This window comes from Peromyscus leucopus, chromosome 7 (genome assembly GCF_004664715.2).
Source record: "Peromyscus leucopus breed LL Stock chromosome 7, UCI_PerLeu_2.1, whole genome shotgun sequence".
Classification (NCBI taxonomy): domain Eukaryota; kingdom Metazoa; phylum Chordata; class Mammalia; order Rodentia; family Cricetidae; genus Peromyscus; species Peromyscus leucopus.
The window spans coordinates 96,646,015-96,666,390 of record NC_051069.1 but is presented as its reverse complement, the minus strand read 5'-3'; the positions used below and the strand labels follow the sequence as shown (position 1 = coordinate 96,666,390).

Below are 20,376 nucleotides of genomic sequence, written 5' to 3'. Positions count from 1 at the left end.
ACAAAATAACAGCTGATACTAAAGTAGCAAATTTGAAGGATAAAATAGAAATCCTATGTTGGTGACAAGGTTACATGGTTGAAAGAGTGGTTTATTTATTTTTCTTTCTTTCTTTCTTTTTGGAGACAGGGTTTCTCTTTATAGCCCTGACTGTCCTGGATCTTGTTCTGTAGACCACACCGGCCTTGAATTCAGAGATCTGCCTGCCTCTGCCTCCCAAGTTCTGAAATTAAAGGAATGTGCCACCACTACCTGGCTATTTTATTTTCTAAAATAAAAATAATTTTGCAAACTGGGAATGATGGCGCATACCTGTAACTCATTACTCAGGAACCCGAGTTAGGATTGCCAATTTGAATCCAGTGTAAGAGCGTACTTAGGCTTTGGAACAGACCACCATTGATATCAATGTCAGAACCAGTCTGAATACAAGATCAGTAGACTCAAATGCTAGGAGTTACACAGAATGGGACTGTGTGGTATGTGGTGTATTAGGTTTTATTGTTATGAAGTACCATGATCAAAAGCGACTTGGGGAGGAAAGGGTTTATTTGGCTTATAGGTTACAATCATCAGGAGAAGCCAAGGCAGGAACTCGAGGGAGGAACTGAAGCATGGACCATGAAGGCTCACTGCTTTCCTCAACCTGCTTTCTTGTACCACCCAGGACCACTGCCCAAAGCTGGCACCACCCCAGATCATCTGGGCCCCCTCATATCAATCATTAATCAAGAAAATGCACTACAGACTTGGCCTATGAGCAATCTGATGGAGGCATTTTCTCAATTGAAATTTCTCCTCCATGACAACTCTATCTTGTGTAAGGTGACAAAAAAAACTTAATTAAGACAACGTTGAATGTACTTTTTCTGCTTTAAGTTGTTCTGTATTTTATTCACCTAAACAAAAGCAGAGGTGGAATGCCTCTAGTCTAAAAAGACTAACATTTCCTCCAGGTTTATCACAACAAGAATAAAAATTTACTTGCAGTCTTAGGGTGGTTTATCATTTTATCTCTTACCCACCTCCAGCTTCATATGTTTGTTGTGTGATGTTTGCTGGAGAAACATGAATAAACATGTATTTGACAGACCAAAGTTAACAGTTCCACCAGAGTCCAGCTTATTAAACCAGTGAATTTATTGGTATTAATTATCAGGAGTATGGACAACTCAAAGGCAACAGCATGACCTAAAAGCCCACCTCGGAATGGTTCCTGTATAACTTTTAGACTGCTTGGCTTTAAAGGAAACTTCTCGCCAGCAATTGTTTACTGCTTATAGAGCCTTGGGGGAAGATCTTAAATTAAGTCTTCTAAGTTACAGGAACTTCCTAGGACATGGAAGTTTTGTTTACTTGTTTCTTTTTAAATATTTATTTATTTTGTGTGCATGCACAAACATGCACATGCTGTATATGGAGATCAGAAGACAACTTTCAAGAATCATTTCTCCCCTTTTGCCATTGGCTTCTGAGGATCAAACTCAGGTTTTCGGGGGTAGTGGCAAGTGCTTTTACATTGAGCCATCTCCTTCCTAAATCTCTCTTTCTCTCTTTTTTTTTTTTTCCTTAAGTATTAATGAACTTCTCTCCAGGATGGAATGCTTGAAATCAGATTACTACACAGCATCATCTTGTATGCAATTCATAATGAACTTTATTTCTCAGGAATTGTCAACACAGTTGATATAGAGTTTATTCTGTTTGGTTCCTTTCATTGCCAGCAGCATTAGAGGATTCTTTTCATTCTGTTCCTTTGCCATCAGACTATCATAGAACAGGGCTGAGAGTATAGGTCAGTGATAGTAAAGTGTATGCCTGCCATGTACTAGACCCTGGGTTTAATCTCCAGCACCACTACCCAAACCAAGTTGTGTAGTGTATATGCTAATGTACTTGTCTATTATCTTCCCACAGTAAAGCATACTCTTCCATCAGGCAGTGGTGGTGCACACCCTTTAATCCCAGCACTTAGGAAGCAGAAGCAGGATGATCTCTAGGTCAACTGAAATCCACAGAGAGTTCCAGGACAGCTAGGGCTACACAAACCCATCTCAAACAAACAAAAACCATAATCTTCAGGAGAGCATTAGCAGTCACCGCTAAAGCCTCAATGCTTAGTTTCTCAAAATGTATTTGTTGTTTAACAAAGTTGCCCCACAGAAGAAATAGAACACTGAATCAGAATCTCTTGGAAGGCATTATGTAAATTACTTGTAAATTATATCTTGACTATCTTCCTGTAAGTCTCTGATTGGTTCATGCTGACGCAGTCCTTCAGTGAAACTGAACACAATATTGAGCCTGCATCAGAAAATCCATGTACATAGCTGCTTCCTCATATTGTTTTAAGTTCTCCATTTAATGGGTTCTTTTTCACAATATTTTATTGGACAATTTCATCTTTATAATCATTTAACATCTTAGAAATTTTAATAGTTTTTATACCAAAAAGATACCTTATTTACACCCCTTCCCTACATACTGGGGATTGAACCCAGGGCCTTGCACATGCTAGGCAAGTTCTCCATCACTGAAATACATACATACCCAAGCTCTTCTCTAACAAATACCTTTTGGGCTTGGGAGACAGCTCAGTTGGTGAGAGGCTTGCTACAGGAGCATGAGGACATTAGGCAGGTTGATCTGTGGGTGTTCAAGCCTAGCCTCTTCTACAGAGTGAGTGCCCAGCCAGGTAAGACTGTCTAGTGAGACTTCTACCTGTAAAGCAAACAAGTTTTTTATTTTTTGTGAGGCACATTCTTAAGTTGTTCTGAGTATTAATAGCTGCAGCTAATATATTTTCTTTTTAGTGAAATGTCTTTAGTGAAGGAATACCGTATCTACCTGTTAGTTTCAATTTCTGTCACACCTTTGGCTAGTTTGTTGTTTGTGTATGTGTATTGTTAAAGTGGTACTGTCTTGGTTGGGTGAGAGATGGCTCACTGTGTAAAGGCACTTGCTGCCAACCCTTATGACCTGAATTTAATCCCTGGAACCCATATGGTGGGACGAATAAACCAATTCCCAAGTTTCCCTCTGATCTCCACATGTAAACATGTGTGCTCATATGCAGATGTGTACACATACATAAATAAATAAATGATATAAAAAGGTTTTTTTGTTTTGTTTTAAAGCTGTAGGTCAGCTGAGTGGTGGTGGAGCACGCCTTGCCTCTTGGGAGGCAAAGGCAGGCAGATCTCTGTGAGTTGGAGGCCAGCCTGGTCTACAGAGTGAGTTCCAGGACAGCCAGGGCTGTTACACAGAGAAACCCTCTCTCAAAAAACAAAAACAAAAACCAAAAAAGCTATGGGTTCTGAGTCTCCCTGTGTCACCCAAACTGATCTCAAATGCCAGGGTTTCAGCAATGCTCCTGCTTCAGTTCTGACCAACTGGCCCTATATGCATATACTGCTATGCTCAGCTTCCTTTGGCTGTTTTGATTACAGTAGTTTCATTTATCCAAAAAGAACACATTCTGTACTCAGTAGGTATCTGAAGCCACAGATGAATCCTGTTTATACTGTTTTCCCATATTTTGTTCCTACATAACACAAATTAATGCCTAAGTACTTACTACTCACCTTCATAATTTAATGGATAAAAAATTTATTATTACAAACTGTAGAAGTCAAAATATAGGCTTTTTCCCCCTTTCTTTATTAAATTGAGAGCTTAACTTTTTTGATTAAAGATAGAACTTTATGCCTGATAGTGGTGGCACACACCTTTTAATCCTAGCACTGGAGAGGCAGAGGCAGATGCAGATGGGACTCTGAGTTCAAAGACAGCCTGGTCTACAAAGTGAGTTTCACGACAGCCAGGGATAGACAGAGAAACCCTGTCTTGAAAAACAAACAAACAAAAAGCTTTTCTTTACTATATTCAAATTGTGAGCATTATTTCTTCCACATATGTGCCCATTATTAACAAAGTAAGGACTATTGGAATGTTACTTAGAACTGTGATAATGAGATAGCACATCTTTCTACACTATACTATCTGAATGCACACAATCTCAAGAATCTAAGATAGTAATCTGATAACATGCTGCTACTAAATGATCAATGCACTGTGAATAGTGTGAGTATGTCTCAGACCTGATGGAACTGGAAAATGGAAAGTTTTATCTTGCTACTCAAAACTATATGTAGTTGAAACCTGATGAATTGTTTGTCTTGAATTTGTGTTTAATATATTAGACTGGTTGACTATGGGCAACTGAAGCTGGAAAGTGAAACCAAGGATAAGCGTGGGAAGCTGCTATGTTTATTTGTCTTGTTTATATTTTACCTCTGTTTTTGCCACAAATGAAAATTGAATGGAAGAGCCTTGCAGATCTGAAAGACATGTCTATTCTTCTTAGAAATAAGTTAATGCAGTTATCTCCAAGACTAGATCATTAGTTTTCTTTGGTAATGACAAAAGATTTTTTTTTTTTTTAGAAATAGGATATTTAAAATAAAAATAAAATAATTGGGGTAAGAGGGAAACGTACGTGGTAAAACATGTCTGTAAGCCCAATAGTTAGGGGATCAGGAATTAAGGCCATCATCACCTACATAGCAACTTGGAGACTAGCCTGTCTCCCTACTACTACCACCACCACCCTTCCCCACACCAAATCAAAAAAACCAAAAACATAAGTAAAGGTAAGTGAGATGACTCAGTTTGATCACTAGAACCCACATGGTAGATGGGGAAAATTGACTGCTACAAGTCGTCCTCTGACCTCCACATGTATACATAATGCGGTATGTCACCCTCCCCCACAGATAACATATTGTGGAAATTTTTAAACACAAAAGTCTCTCTCTCTCTCTCTCACACACACACACACACACACACACACACACACACACACACAAGATTGCGAATGGTAATTAAGTGGGTAAGCTATGTTCTCAGTGCTAGACACTGCTAAAATAAATAATTCCATATATCAAGGACTGGCCTCCAATGTATTGTGTTCCTGAAGCCAAATGCATCTTGAAGCCTTGGTTAATTTTGACTGTACTGAGTAGGGTGTTGTGGAATAGTCCTTTAACTATGTAAAGGTGTTTATGCTGTATTTATTTAACAATGTAAAGATGTGTTGTTTTGCCTGCCTAAGGCACCTAATTGGTGTAATAAAAAGCTGAACAGCCAATAGCTAGGCAGTAGAGGGATAAGCAGGACTGGTGGGCAGAGAGAATAAATAGAGAAAGAAAAAGAGAGAGAAGAGAAAAAGGGAGACACCCAAGGCCAGGCAGACAGCCGCCAGCCAGCCAGACGTGGAGGAAGCAGTGAAAGTAGGACATAAACAATGAAAGAAAGGTAAAAATCCCCAAGAAAAAATGTAACTGAAGAGAAACAGTTAAGTTAAAAGACCTAGCAAGAAACGAGCCTAAGCTAAGGCTGAGCATTCATAACTAATATTAAGTCTGCATGTCATGATTTGGAAGCTGGTTAGTGGCCTAAGATGAAAGCCTGCTATATTAGGGCTCAGTAAAACAGAGTTGCCATCTTGCTTTGAAAAACACAAGTAAACCAGGCTTGATGGAGTATGTCTTTAATCCTGGCACTTGTGAGGCAGAGACGGGTAGGTCTCTGAATTTAAGGCAGCCTGGTCCAGATAGTGAGTTCCAGGTCAGCCAGGGCTACACAGAGAAGCCCTGTCTCAATAAATAAATAAGTGGGTGGATAGATGGATGGATGGATGGGTGGGTGGGTGGGTAGATTGGATAACACAAGTGAGGGAATGGAGAGATTGCTTAGCAGTTAAGAGCACTGGCTGCTCTTCTAGAGGACTTATGTTTGATACCTGGCACCCACATGGAGGCTTAAAACCATCAATGACTCCAATTTCAGGAGATCTGGCACCCTTTCAGACTTCTAAGGATATTGCACATGTGTGGTGCACAAAAAGATGTGCAGGCAAAATGCCTATACACACAAAATAAAAATAAAAGTTTAAAAGTAAATTTTTAAGCACAAAACGGGACATAGTAGTACATGCTTACTGGAGGTGGAGGCAGAAGGATCAGGAGTTCAAATCCAGCTTTACATAGTAAATTCAAACTTAGCATAGGCTACATGAGACTGTGTGGGGTCCCTCCTCTTTGCAGTAAAAAAAAAGGGGGGGGAGCTGAGGATACACTGTACAAATATGTGGACCTGAGTTTAGAAAAAGTGGAGTGTGACAAGGGTGTACCTTTAATTTCAATACTGAGAAGGTGGAAACAAGCAGAATCTTGGATCTCCAGCCCAGCATAATCAGTGAGCTCCAGGGTAAGTGAGAAACCATGTCTTAGAGCTAGGCAGTGGTAGCGCATGCCTTTAATCCCAGTACTTTGTATGTGGGGGTAATATGACTCAAATTGAAATATTTTGTTCCTCGGCAATAAATTGGACCCTGAAGTAGGATTCCTGGCCTCATCACTTGGATTCTTAAAGGACATCACAGATCTAGTTCCGTCAAAGAGCAGTCTAGACATAGGGGATAGAGAAGATCAACCAGCTAAACTACAGAATTGCCACAAGGCAAATATTTGATGTTCCCCTCAAAATTTCTGTTCTCTACTTCATTTCTTGCTCTTTTCCTTTTGTCCTGTTTGTTTGCTTGTTCCTTTGTGACAGGCTTACAATGTAATGTAGACCGGCCTTGAACTCATGATCCTCCTACCTCAGCTTTACAGGTGTGTGCCACTATACCTTGCTTGTATGTAATATTACACATACACACACACACCAGGTCACATTATATAATTGTGTAACTCTGCTTTGCCTGAAGCTTGCTATGTAGACCAATCTGGCTTCAACTCAGAGATCCACCTGCACCCTGAGTTCTAAAATTAAAAATCTGTGCCACCTTGCTCTTGTCTAGTTTTGGCCTTTGGGAATACTTTTATAAAAATAATTGAACCATAACATAATCCTTGCATTGCTTTGGTGGGGTGTAGGGTGCGGGAGACATGGGACAGACTTGACTGCTAGACCCAAAAGAATTCTATAAAAAGTATGCTTTTGTGGCTGGGTGGTGGTGGTGCACGCCTTTAATCCCAGCACTAAGGAGGCAGAGCCAGGCAGATCTCTGTGAGTTCAAGGCCAGCCCAGTCTACAGCTCGAGATCCAGGACAGGCACCAGAACTACATAGAGAACCCTTGTTTCGACATACAAACAAAAAAGTATGCTTTTATTGACAAAGAGCTGTCATATATTCGATTGCTTTGCAGTGCTGAACCTAGGGTCTTGCTTGTGTCAGGCAAGCAAGCAGTCTACCACTGAGACATGTGTGCTTTCAACTCCAATATATCTGTTTTAAAAAGATGTTATAGGAGCTAGGCCTGTGACACATACATATAATCATAGCACTTACATAAGGAGGTGGAGATAAAAGAATCAGAAGTTCAAGACCAGCCTGGGCTACTAGACCAGTAAATAAATAGCTATTATTTTACTTTTATGGTACTTGAATGTACTAGTAACAGCCACTTGATAGCAACCGTTTACCTCACAGCAAAACATCTAAAGTAAGTTTAGAAACTTGAAGAGCAGAACTATCACTTTGAGAGCTAGTTTGGGAGCTCAGCAGTGCTCTCAAGAAGCAAGGTCTGATGAGCATAATAGCACATGCCTGTAATCCCAGCTCTCAGGAGGCTGAGGCAAGATGATCATAAGTTGGAGGCTAAGGTGGGCTATATAGTGAAACTCTGTCTCTATATATCAACAACAAGGACTAGAGAGGTGACTCAATAGTTAAGAGTATATACTATTCCTGCAGAAGACCTGAATTTAGTTCCTACCACCCAACATCAGGTGGGTGACAACTGCTTATAACTGAAGTTCCAGGGAGGCTCTATCCTCTAGTCTCCTTGGGTCTCTGCATTCACATGCACAGACACATACACAATAAAAAGAAATCTTTAAAAAAAAAAAAATAAATAACAGCAAAAGAAGCAAACTTTGACAGGGCAGTGGTGGCTCACGCCTTTAATCCCAGCACTCGGGAGGCAGAGGCAGGCGGATCTCTGTGAGTTCGAGGCCAGCCTGGTCTACAAAGTGAGTTCCAGGAAAGGCACAAAGCTACACAGAGAAACCCTGTCTCACAAAAAGAGGAGGAGGAGGAGGAGGAGAAGAAGAAGAAGAAGCAACCTTTGATGACAGTCTCTGTAAACTTATTCTGGGTTCATTGCCTGTGAATTTCTTTAATCTTTTATCTTCAGCATCTTCAGAAACTACCTCACTGGTGTAGCAAATGTCATGAAGCAAAGAAAGAAGCCTAGTTAAAAAGAAAATCTGACTTTTCTACTATATATATTGCTAACTAGCTCTGTAATCTTGGATAGGCTATTCCATGTGAATAGGTTTTATGTATAGTCTACTCAGGAGAATTGAGTGAAGTTGAGATGATAGTTGTGAAGAATGACTTTATAATGAATTGTTCTATAAATAAAGGTTATTATTTCCACTCAACAGTGCTAGTTCTTAGCCATCAGTGACCTCATCCTCTCATCCTGTGTTTGCAAGAAAAGTCAGCAAAGGGATTGTGATTTTTCAGTGTGAGTTACACTCACAAAACTTACATATTTTCTTCTACTTATGAACCTCTTTCTTTCTGTGTGTAGTTTAATGTTTAATGGAAAGGTCCTCTATGTTACCCAGCAATCATAGTCTCAGTGGTGGCAGTGGTCTTGTACTTCCCAGTACCTTAAGAATTCTTGAGGCTTGGTTACTAGAAAGTGAGGCATATCTTATTGTTATCCTGGAGTTCCAGCCTCCAGACAGCACAGGATTTATTTTTTTTAAAAAATCCCCAGTGTTGGTGTAAATTAGACTTTTCTATCTGAGGAGCTTAGGAAAAAGACACACTCAAACCTGTTGATGGTTTCTTTTCTCTTTTCTTTTCAATTCTTTCGTGTTGGCTCCTCTTTGTTCTTCACAGCTAATATATACCCAACAGACTCTTTCGTGTTGAATATAGGAGTTATTTTAAGGTCATATTCCAATTTTCAAGAAAATGATAAAAAAAATTCATCCCAACAACACACATGTAATAAATCTTAACTCCCTAATTGGTATGGAGTTAAACACTGTCCTATGTTATCAGTCAGACCTAGGAGAGAGGCTGGCACTGAGATTAAGATGCTTTGTACCTTTTTTTTTTTTTTTTTTTTTTTTTGGTCATCATGACTGCTTTTTCCCTCCTTTTTTTTTTTAATTTATTTTTCTATTATCAGCTTGATACAGTATAAATTCTTATCCTAATTGTAAAATGTTTGATTGAGGCTTGCCCAGTAATTGAGTAAAACCAAAGCCTACTATAAGCTACAGTCATCCTAGGGTCCCCCTGCTATATAGCCTCCCTGGTTCTGTGGGTTGCAGTCTGATTGTTCTTTGCTTTATATCTAGAATCTACTTATGAGTGAGTACATACCATGTTTGTCCTTCTGTGTTTGGGTTACCTCTCTCAGGATGATACTTTCTTTTTTTTTTTTTTTTTCCAGAGCTAAGGACCAAACCCAGGGCCTTGCGCTTGCTATAACAAGCACTCTACCACTGAGCTAAATCCCGAACCCCAGGATGATATTTTCTAGTTCCATCCATTTGCATGCAAATTTCATGCTGTCATTGTTTTTTTTTTCTACTGAGTAGTACTCCATTGTGTATATGTACCACATTTTCTTTCTTTCTTTCTTTTTTTTTTTTTTTTTTAGGATTTATTTATTATGTATACAGTGTTCTGTCTGCATGTATGCCTGCTGGCCAGAAGAGGGTGCCAGATCTCATTACAGATGGCTGTGAGCCACCATGTGGTTGCTAGGAATTGAACTCAGGACCTTTGGAAGAGTAGCCAGTGCTCTTAACCTCTGAGCCATCTCTCCAGCCCCCACATTTTCTTAATCCATTCTTCAGTTGACAGGCATCTAGGTTGTTTCCAGGTGCTGCTATGAACATAGTTGAGCATGTATCTTTGTGGTATGATTGAGCATTTTTTGGGTATATGCCCAAGAGTGATATGGCTGGGTCTTGAGGTAGATCGATTCCCCATTTTCTGAGAAACCGCCATACTGATTTCCACAGTGGTTATACAAGTTTGCATTCCCACCAACAGTGGAAGAGTGTTCCCTTTGCTCCGCATCCTCTCCATCATTGACTGTTATTAGTGTTTTTGATCATACCATTCTGACAGGTGTAAGTTGTTTTGATTTGCATTTCTCTGATGATTAAGGATTTTGAGCATTTCTTTAAATGTCTTTCAACTATTTGTGATTCTTCTTTTGAGAATTCTCTATTTAGCTCTTCAGCCCATTTTTTAATTGGATTGTTCAGTATTTTAGTGTCTAGTTTCTTTATATACTTTGGAGATAAGTCCTCTGTCAGATTGGGGTTGGTGAAGGTCATTTCCCATTCTGTAGTCTGTCTTTTTGTCTTATTGACCATGTCTTTTGCTCTACAAAAGCTTCTCAGTCTCAAGAGGTCCCATTTATTAACTGTTGTGCTCAGTGTCTGTGCTGCTGGTGTTATATTTAGGAAGTGATCTCCTGTGCCAATATGTTCAAGAGTACTTCCTACTTTCTCTTCTGTTAAGTTTAGTGTAGCTGGATTTATGTTGAGGTCTTTGATCCACTTGGATTTGAATTTTGTGCATGGTGACAGATATGGATCTATTTGTAATCTTTTACATATTGACATCTAATTATGCCAGCACCATTTGTTGAAGATACTTTCTTTTTTCCATTGTATAGTTTTGGCTTCTTTGTCAAAAATCAGGTGTTCATATGTGCGTAGATTAATGTCAGGCTCTTCAATTCGATTCCATTGGTCTGTATGTCGGTTTTTATACCAGTACCAAGCTGTTTTTATTACCTTAGCTCTATAGTAGAGCTTGATGTCAGGGATGGTGATGACTCCAGAGGTTGCTTTATTATACAGGATTCTTTTAGCTATCCTGAGTCTTTTTTTTTTTTTTTTTTTTCATATGAAGTTGAGTATTTTTCTTTCCAAGTCTGTGAAGAATTGTGTTGGTATTTTGATGGGGATTGCATTGAATCTGTAGATTGCTTTTGGTAAGATTGCCATTTTTACTGTGTTAATCCTACCTATCCATGAGCATGGGAGATCCTTCCATTTTCTGATATCTTCTTCAATTTTTTTCTTTAGAGATTTAAAGTTCTTATCAAAAAGGTCCTTCACTTGTTTAGTTAGTGTTATCCCAAGGTATTTTATATTATTTGTGGCTATGGTAAAGGGTGATGTTTCTCTGACTTCTTTCTCAGCCCTTTTATCATTTGTTTATAGGAGGGCTACTGATTTTTTTTATTTGATCTTGTATCCTGCCACTTTACTGAATGAGTTTATCAGCTGTAGGAGTTCCCTGGTAGAATTTTTGGGGTCAGTTATGTATACTATCATATCATCTGCAAATAGTGAAAGTTTGACTTCTTCCATTTCAATTTGTATCCCTTTGATCTCCTTTTGTTGTTTTATTGCTCTAGCTAGAACTTCAAGTACTATATTGAATAAATATGGGGAGAGTGGACAGCCTTGTCTTGTTCCTGAATTCAGTGGTATCGCTTTGAGTTTCTCTCCGTTTAATTTGATGGTGGCTGTTGGCTTGCTGTAAATTGCCTTTATTATGTTTAGGAATGTTCCTTGTATTCCTGATCTAAGACTTTTATCATGAAGGGGTGTTGTATTTTGTCAAAGGCTTTTTCAGCATCTAATGAGATGATCTTGTAGTTTTTTTTCCTTTCAGTTTGTGTAGCAGGAATCTCAAAAGGTCTTATTAATTAAATCAAACCTGAGGCCAGTTATTGGGGTGAATACTGGAAGATCAGAGAGACAGAACAAGCCACAGCTAACCTCACCTGGTCAACTTCTCAGCTGATCTTTTTTCCTCAGACTGGAAGCCTCTGTATCCTCATATCCGAATGGCTCTCAGCTGAACTGTGCTGCTCAAAACCTAAAAGCTTAACCAGCCAAATGCTTCTAGTTTCTGGTCCTCATGCCTTATATGCCTTTCTGCTTTCTACCATCACTCCCTGGGGTTAAAGGCTTGCTTTCTGGGATTAAAGGCATGAGTCACCATGCTTGGCTGTATTCCTTGAACACATGGATTTCTGCCTCTGGAATGCTAGGATTAAAGGCGTGTGCTACCACTGCCTATCCTAAGTATCTAGTGGCTTTTCTGTTCTCTGACCCCAGATAAGTTTATGAGGGTACACAATATTTTGGGGAACACAATACCACCACAAGTTTGTTTATATGGTGTATTACATTGACAGATTTTCATATGTTGAACCATCCTTGCATCCCTGGGATGAAACCTACTTGGTCATCCCGGACAATTTTTTGATGTGTTCTTGGATTTGCTTTGTCAATATTTTGTTGAGTATTTTTGCATCAATGTTCATGAGGGAGATTGGTCTGTAATACTCTTTCTTTGTTGCATTTTTGAGTGGTTTGAGTATCAGGGAAACTGTAGCCTCATAAAAAGAGTTTGGTAATGTTCCTTCTGTTTCTATTGTGTGGAACAATTTGAAGAGTATTGGAATTAGTTCTTCTTTGAAAATCAGGTAGAATTCTGCACTGAAATCATGTGTCCTGGGCTTTTTTTTTTTTTTTTTTTTTTTTTTTGGTTGAGAGACTTTTGATGACTGTTTCTATTTCTTTGGGGGTTATTGGTCTATTTAAATAGTTTATCTGGTCTTGATTTAACGATGGTATGTGGTATTTATCCAGAAAATTGTCCATTTCTTCCAGATTTTCCAATTTTGTGGAGTACAGGTTTTCGAAGTATGACTTGATTTCCTTGTTGTCTGTTGTTATTTCTCCCTTTTCATTTTTGATTTTGTTACTTTGGGTGCTCTCTCTTTGCCTTTTGGTTAATTTGGCTAGGAGTTTGTCTATCTTGTTGATTGTTTTCAAAGAACCAACTCTTTGTTTTATTGTTTTTTTTTTTTTTTTTGTTTTTTTTGTTTTGTATTCTCTTGGTTTCTATTTCATTGATTTAAGCCCTCAATTTGATTATTCCCTGGTGTCTATTTCTCCTGGGTGAGTTTGTTTCCTTTTGTTCTAGAGCTTTCGGTTGTGCTCTTAACTCATTGGTATGAGATTTCTCCATCTTCTTTATGTGTGCATTTAGAGCTATGAATTTTCCTCTTAGCACTGCTTTCATAGTGTCCCATAAGTTTGGGTATGTTGTATTTTCATTGAATTCTAGGAAATCTTTAATTTCTTTCTTTATTTCTTCCTTGACCCATTGGTGTTTCAGGTGGGCATTATTCAGTTTCCATGAGATTGTAGGCTTTCTATAATTTTTGTTGTTGTTGAATTCTAACTTTAAGGCATGGTGGTCCAATAAGATACAGGAGGTTATTCCAATGTTTTTGTATATGTTGAGATTTGCTTTGTGACCAAACATGTGGTCAATTTTAGAGAAGGTTCTATGGGGTGCTGAGAAGAAGGTATATTCTTTTGTGTTTATAATGGAATGTTCTGTAGAGATCTATTAAGTCCATTTGAGTCATAACATCTGTTAGGTCCTTTCTTTCTTTCTGTCTTTCTTTTTTTTTGAATGCCGAATGCCATTTATTGAAGGGGGTAGGAGGTCTTAAATAAAGGCTTATAGCACAGTGGGGGAACCCCGGAGGGCAGAAGTTGGCTACTGATGTTTTGCAATCTTGCATCTAAGCTGTTAACGCCCAATATGCAGAATACACAGACAAGGAACTTCCCTTAAGCATTCAGGAGGGTGGAACCCGGCAGGGAATTAGCATAGGGAGGATACCAAGGTCAAGGTCAGCAAGCAAGGCAACAGTTACCCAAAACGGGGGCCTGGGCCCTACCGGTCCCCCTTTTACTAAAAAATGAGCTTCTGACTTACGTTGCGTGGGAAGTCAGCAGGTCACCTTACCCGTCATGGAGACGCCTGCCCAGGCGCTCTGTCTTGGGTTGGTGAGCACCCCCCAGGCATTACCCGTCTCTGAATACTCATTATCATATAAGCTCAATCTTGTGTGAGCTGCAGAGTTAACTGCTGCCAAAGATCTCAAAGTGGCACTGGGCTTGCAATCTGTGTGTTCGACACGGAAAAGACCAACAGAAGTCCTAACCCACCCATAGCCACTAGGCTAAAGGCAACTGAACCATTCCCTTCCTTAATGAGCTTTACTGCAAATTGGAGTCCTTGTAAGATGGTATCCCAAAAGCAAATGGAACTTGAGTTTATAAATTTATAATTTTCAAAGCCACTCAAAATGTATATAACTATTGAATTAAATTTATCATGCCCAATAAAATGAAAGATTAACTAATTGTGGTAGCTACTTTTGCTGTCAGGGTCTCCATTGTGCTAGCTGTAGTAACCAATTATGAAATGGCAATCCCAGAAACAGCAGCTGTGGCTGCCACAGCTATAGCAGCAACAACGGCAGCAGCGATGTCAAATTCTCTTCTGGAGTTTGTGGGCATCTAGTGGTATGGACATAACTCCAGGAACACAAACCACCAAGGCCCATTTTTCTTGATCCCAGCACGCCTTTATTTCTTTGTTAAGTTTCAATCTGGTAGATCTGTCTTTTGGTGAGAGTGGTGTGTTGAAATCTCCCACTACTAATGTGTGGGGTTTGATGTGCGATTTAAGCTTTAGTAATGTTTCCTTTATGAATGTGGATGCCTTTGTATTTGGGGTATAAATGTTCAGAATCGAGACTTCATCTTGGTGGATTTTTCCTGTGATAAATATGTAATGTCCATCCTGATCTCTTTTGATTGATTTTAGTTTGAAGTCTATTGTATTAGATATTAGGATAGCTATACCAGCTTGTTTCTTTGGTCCATTTGATTGGAAAGCCTTTTCCCAGCCCTACTCCTAGGTAGTGTCTTTCTTTGAAGTTAAGGTGTTTTTTGTATGCAGCAGAAGGATGGATCCTGTTTTCTTATCCATTCCATTAGTCTGTGTCTTTTTATAGGTGAGTTAGGACCATTGATATTGATGGATATTAATGACCAGTGATTGTTAATTCCTGTTTTGTTTTGTTTTGTTTTTGTGGTAGTGTTGCGTTTTCCTTCTTTGGTATTTGTTGGTGTGGGATTATCTATTGCCTGAGTTTTCATGAGTGTGTTTAGCTTCTTTAGGTTGGATTTTTCCTTCTGGTGCTTTCTGTAGGGCTGAATTTGTGGATAGGTATTGTTTAAATCCTCATTTGAGGAAATGCCTCCATGAGATCCAGCTGTAAGGCAATTTCTCAATTAGTGATCAATGGGGAGGCCTCAGCCCATGGTAGGTGGTGCCAACCCTGGGCTGGTGGTCCTGGGTTCTATAAGAAAACATGCAGAGCAACCCAAGAACAGCACTCCTCCATGGCCTCTGTCTGTATCAGCTCCTGCCTCCAGGATCCTGCCCTGTTTGAGTTCTTTTCCCAACTTCTTCTGTGGTGAACAGCAATGTGAAAGTGTAAACTGAATAAACCCTTTCCTCCCTCACTTGCTTTATGATCATGGTGTTTTGTCATAGCAATACCAACCCTAACCAAGACACAGGATTTTGGACTTGAGGAGGGTTTGTGGTTTTTAGTTTAATATAAACTTAATCTAGCACTGTAGAAAAGGTATGTCTTGGATTTTACTTTTAAATACATGATACTTTTTTTGGGGGGGGGAGGGGTGGCGTTCAAGACAGTTTCTCTTTGTTGTTTTGGTGCCTGTCCTGGATCTCGTTCCTTGTAGACCATGCTGGCCTTCAATTCACAGAGATCCGCCTGGCTCTGCCTCCCCAGCGCTGAGATTAAAGGCGAGCACCACCACCACCTGGCACATGATACTTCTTTAGGAACTAGGCTACCATGTTTAGTTAGACTAATGGCCTTCATAGTACCTTTGCTTTTTTAGCCTAGTGATCTTTTACATGATGAATAAACATTCTTAATATCTGAAAATGATAGATAATAGACAATTACAAGTAGACAACCACTAAAAATTCTGTTAGTTTAATTTATTAATTCATCTCCCTACAGGTTAATTCCTTGGAGACACTGATATCTGGAAAAGGGCTGGCAGAGTTGGGAAGGGGTGTAGTGAATAGATCTTACAGGTATACTTTGTATATTGGAGCTACCCGTGTTTGATGATAATTAGGTAATCAAGCCATAGATAACCCTGATTTTTTTTGTTTAAACTTTTCCCATGACTGTTCTTACTAGAACAATTGGCTGTTCTTCAGCAGAAATATTAAAACCATTTCACAATCTTTAGCAGTTTCATTGTAGCTTGATATCTAGTGTGTGCAGATTGAATATAAAGGCTGAAAAAATATATAAAGGCTACTTGAGCTGTAGGAGAAGATGAGGAATTATTGCTTTTAAGCTGAGCTTGTTGGCACATGCCTGTAATTCCAGTCCTGGGTAAGTAGAGACCTGAGAACTGCTGGAAGTTTAAGCAAAATGAAAACTAAGTTAAGTGTGGTAGTATATGCCTTTATTCCCATCACTCAGAAGGCAGAGGTAGGATGATTTCTGTGAGTTCCAGGCTAGCTAGAGCTACACAGTAAGACCCTGTCTGCAAAGAGAGAGAAGAGAGGCCCCTTTTGAAACATATGAGATAATCTCAAAGTTGGCATACCTTTGAGGACTTCTGGTTAGGGTAGAATAGTTCATTCCTGTGATAAAAAGTTATCCATTGAGCTGGGCGGTGGTGGCGCACACCTTTAATCCCAGCACTCGGGAGGCAGAGCCAGGTGGATCTCTGTGAGTTCGAGCCCAGCCTGGGCTACCAAGTGAGTTCCAGGAAAAAGGCGCAAAGCTACACAGAGAAACTCTGTCTCGAAAAACAAAACAAAAACAAAAACAAAAACAAAAAAAAAGTTATTCATTGAAACTGCTGAAGCAACATATTTGTCTTTTGAGAATTATAAAAAGTATCCCATGACTTAGAAATTCCTAAATCTACTGATACCTCCAAGTGGTGAATTCAGAATATTCAAATTCACAGTAGTGCTTTGCCTGATGACTGTTGTTCACTGTTCAAATGACACACCTCATGTTTTGGGGGTTGGGTACATAGCTGTGTACTCTGAAAGCGATATCTCCCTCCAGGGGAACATTCTGGGCCTCTGAAAATGATTCTGTTCAGTCCTCTGTGTACATAACAAAAACTTATTAAGCTATATTAGCTACATGTTTGGTGCTGATAAAAAGCCAGCGAGGTTTAGTGTGGAGTTTTAAGACATGGACCAACAATTTAACAACTAACACAGTGTTATCAGGTAAAGATTCTGGCTGGGAGTAGTAAGATACTTCTTTAAATCCAACACTAGTGAGGCAAAGTTTGGTGATCTCTTGAGTTTGAGGCTAACCTGGGTCTAGCCAGGACTAAATAGAGAGACCCTATTTTTGAAAGCTTAGTCTCTAAGACTGAAATAGTTTGTGAAATGTTCTACCTGACAAACTAGTAAGGCAAAGTAGTGAGTATTTGACCCCATCTAGTTGCACCTACTGATCCTAGTCCTTTTTTGAGAATTTAGTGTTCAAAGAAATCAACATTTATTTAAGCCCTCACACACACACACACACACACACACACACACACACACACACACATATATATATATACACATATATATATATATATAATTTTATTTTTTTTATTTTACAATACTATTCAGTTCTACATATCAGCCATGGGTTCCCCTATTCTCCCCCCTCCCACCCCCTCCCCTTACCCCCAGCTTACCCCCCATTCCCACCTCCTCCAGGACAAGTCCTCCCCCGCGGACTGCGATCAACCTGGTAGACTCAGTCCAGGCAGGTCCAGTCCCTTCCTCCCAGACTGAGCCAAGTGTCCCTGCATAAGCTCCAGGTTTCAAACAGCCAACTCATGCAATGAGCACAGGACTTGGTCCTACTGCCTAGTTGCCTCCCAAACTGATCAAGCCAATCAACTGTCTCACCTATTCAGAGGGCCTGATCCAGCTGGGGGCCCCTCAACCTTTGGTTCATAGTTCATGTGTTTCCATTCATTTGGCTATTTTTTTTTTTTTCAATAATTGAGAAAAACTGAAATTTATTATAAGCCACAGTCGTCCTAGGGACCTCCATGCTATATATATAGCCTCTATGGTTCTATGGGTTGTGGTCTGATTGTTCTTTATTTTATATCTAGAATCCACCTATGAGTGAATACATACCATGACTGTAAGATTTATTTATTATGTATACAGAAGAGGGGTGCTAGATCTCATTACAGATGGTTGTGAGCCACCATGTGGTTGCTGGGAATTGAACTCAGGACCTCTGGAAGAGCAGTCAGTGCTCTTAACCTCTGAGCCATCTCTCCAGCCCCTATGGTAGGCTTTTTACATGGACTAATTAACATAATCTTTACCATTATCTGGTGAGTTAAGAATTGTTAGCTGGGTGGTGGTGCGTCTTTAATCCCAGCACTCAGAAGGCAGAGGCAAAGCAGATCTCTGTGAGTTCGAGGCCAGCCTGGGCTACAGAGTGAGTTCCAGAAAAGACTCCAAAGCTACACAGAGAAACCCTTTCTCAAAAAAACAAACAAACAAAAAAAAAAAAATGTTAATCCCTGGCTAGGCAATTGTGGCTCACGACATTAATCCAGGCAGAGGCAAGCGGATCTCTTGAGTTCAAGGCCAGCCTGGTCTACTAAGTGAGTTCCAGTGACAGCCAGGGATACACAATGAAATCCTATCTCGAAAAAACAAAAAAAAAAAAAAAACGAAAAAAAATTGTTAATCCCACTTTACAGATTTCCTCCCTTTCTGAAGATCTTGGAGTAGAGGCAAGATTCAAATCTAGAGAGCCTACTCCAGAGTCCACACTGTTTTAGCTTTTCTTTTTTTCTCTCTTTCTTTTTTGTTTGTTTGTTTGTTTGTTTTTGTTTCTCTTTGTAGTCCTGGCCATCCAGGAACTTGCTCTGTAGACCAGGCTGTCTTCGAACTCTCTGAGATTCACTGCTTCTGCTTCCTGAGTGCTGGGATTAAAGGCCTGGCTCCTGAGTGCTGGGATTAAAGGCATGCACCATCACCACCTGGTGTTTTAGCATTTTGTTGTTGTTGTTTTGGTTTGGTTTGGGTTTTGGTTTTTACATTTATTTAAGAGACAAAGTTAGCCAGGCCTGGTGGTACAGGCCTTTAATCCCAAAGGCAGGCAGATCTCAAGGCCAGCCTGGTCTACAAAATGAGTACCAGGAGAGCCAGGGAGGCCTGTTACCTACAGAAACTCTGTCTCAGAAAAAGAGAGAGAGACAAAGAGACAAAGTGTATTAGTAGGTAGTGTGCCATGGAGTGCATGTAGAAGTCAGAGGACAACGTGTAGGAATCAGTCAGTCCTCTTCTACCATATGGGTTCTGTGCATTGAACTCAGTTTGTCAGGCATGGTGGTAAGCACCTTACATACTAAGCTATGGTGCCAGCCTGGTTTTGTGTTTTTGTTTGTTACTATTTATGTATTAATACTTTTGGAGGGCAGGGTCTTATTGTGTAGCATTGGCTGGCCAGGAACTTGCCTGTAGATCATGCTGGCTTTGAACTAATAATACTCCTGCCTCTATCTACTTCCTGAGTTTTGGGAGAGCCCATGCTCTCCCAAGTGAGATAGATGCCCTGTCTTCCAATTTCGAAAGGTGTTACATTTACCAGTTTTTTCTTTGCGGATAGAGCATAACAGAGAATTTCAACCTTGACTCTTCCTATATACAGATCTCTTTCCTGATTGACTCCTGAGAATAGATTACCTGTTCCTAATACCAAGCACGAGTTGGTGAATAAATGAGCCAAGAGGCTCTTCTCTAGAGACCTAACTGAATCCTATGCTGACATTCACCAACTGGTCATCTGGCCTCTCTAAAAGTGGTTTCTTATCTGTAAAGTAAAAGTATTGCTTCATGGGATCATTTAGGAGATTAAGCAATATAATAAACTTAGCAGTTTCTGGCTCTGAGTAAGTGCTTAGTAAATGTTAGCAGTTTTTATTAGTATTGTTCTTTAGCTTGTAGAGCAATACTGAAGCAGTTTATCAGAAACTACATTCTAAGACCCAATTAGGTGGGCAGTTTTCTTTGGGTTTTATTTAACAAGACAATAATCATATTCTATGTATTTCTCTTGACTCTTTTGGTGTGAAAAGCAGAGAGGTAAAGCATTATTTGACAGATGTATGGATTCAAGCAAGAAACTGAGGTCCAATTGCAAGGAAATGACTTGTATAATTCAGAGCCCTGTCTGAGGAGACACAGAGGACCCTAGAGGGCGGAGAATGAACACAGCGCAGGGGCTAGTTCCAGAGTCACATCTTCGGTTAGTTCACTTACCAGTGTGGGTGAGGGTCCCTTCTCAGTAAGCAGAGACCCCTCCCCTCTTCTGCTCTAATATATC

General features: G+C 39.7%; 1 protein-coding gene across 6 annotated transcripts in view; it reads left to right on the top strand.

Moving 5' to 3' along the window:
- Nucleotides 1-20,376, top strand: part of Rbm6 (RNA binding motif protein 6) — a 127,376-nt gene that overhangs the window by 70,362 nt on the left and 36,638 nt on the right. Inside the window, exon 1 of one of the 6 annotated variants that reach the window (XM_037207914.1) lies at nucleotides 20,276-20,298. The exons of the other annotated variants lie outside the window; for them this stretch is intronic. The gene's annotated coding sequence lies outside the window, so the exon portion shown is untranslated. Of the gene's footprint in view, nucleotides 1-20,275; nucleotides 20,299-20,376 lie in introns of those variants that run through there. 6 annotated transcript variants of the gene reach the window in all.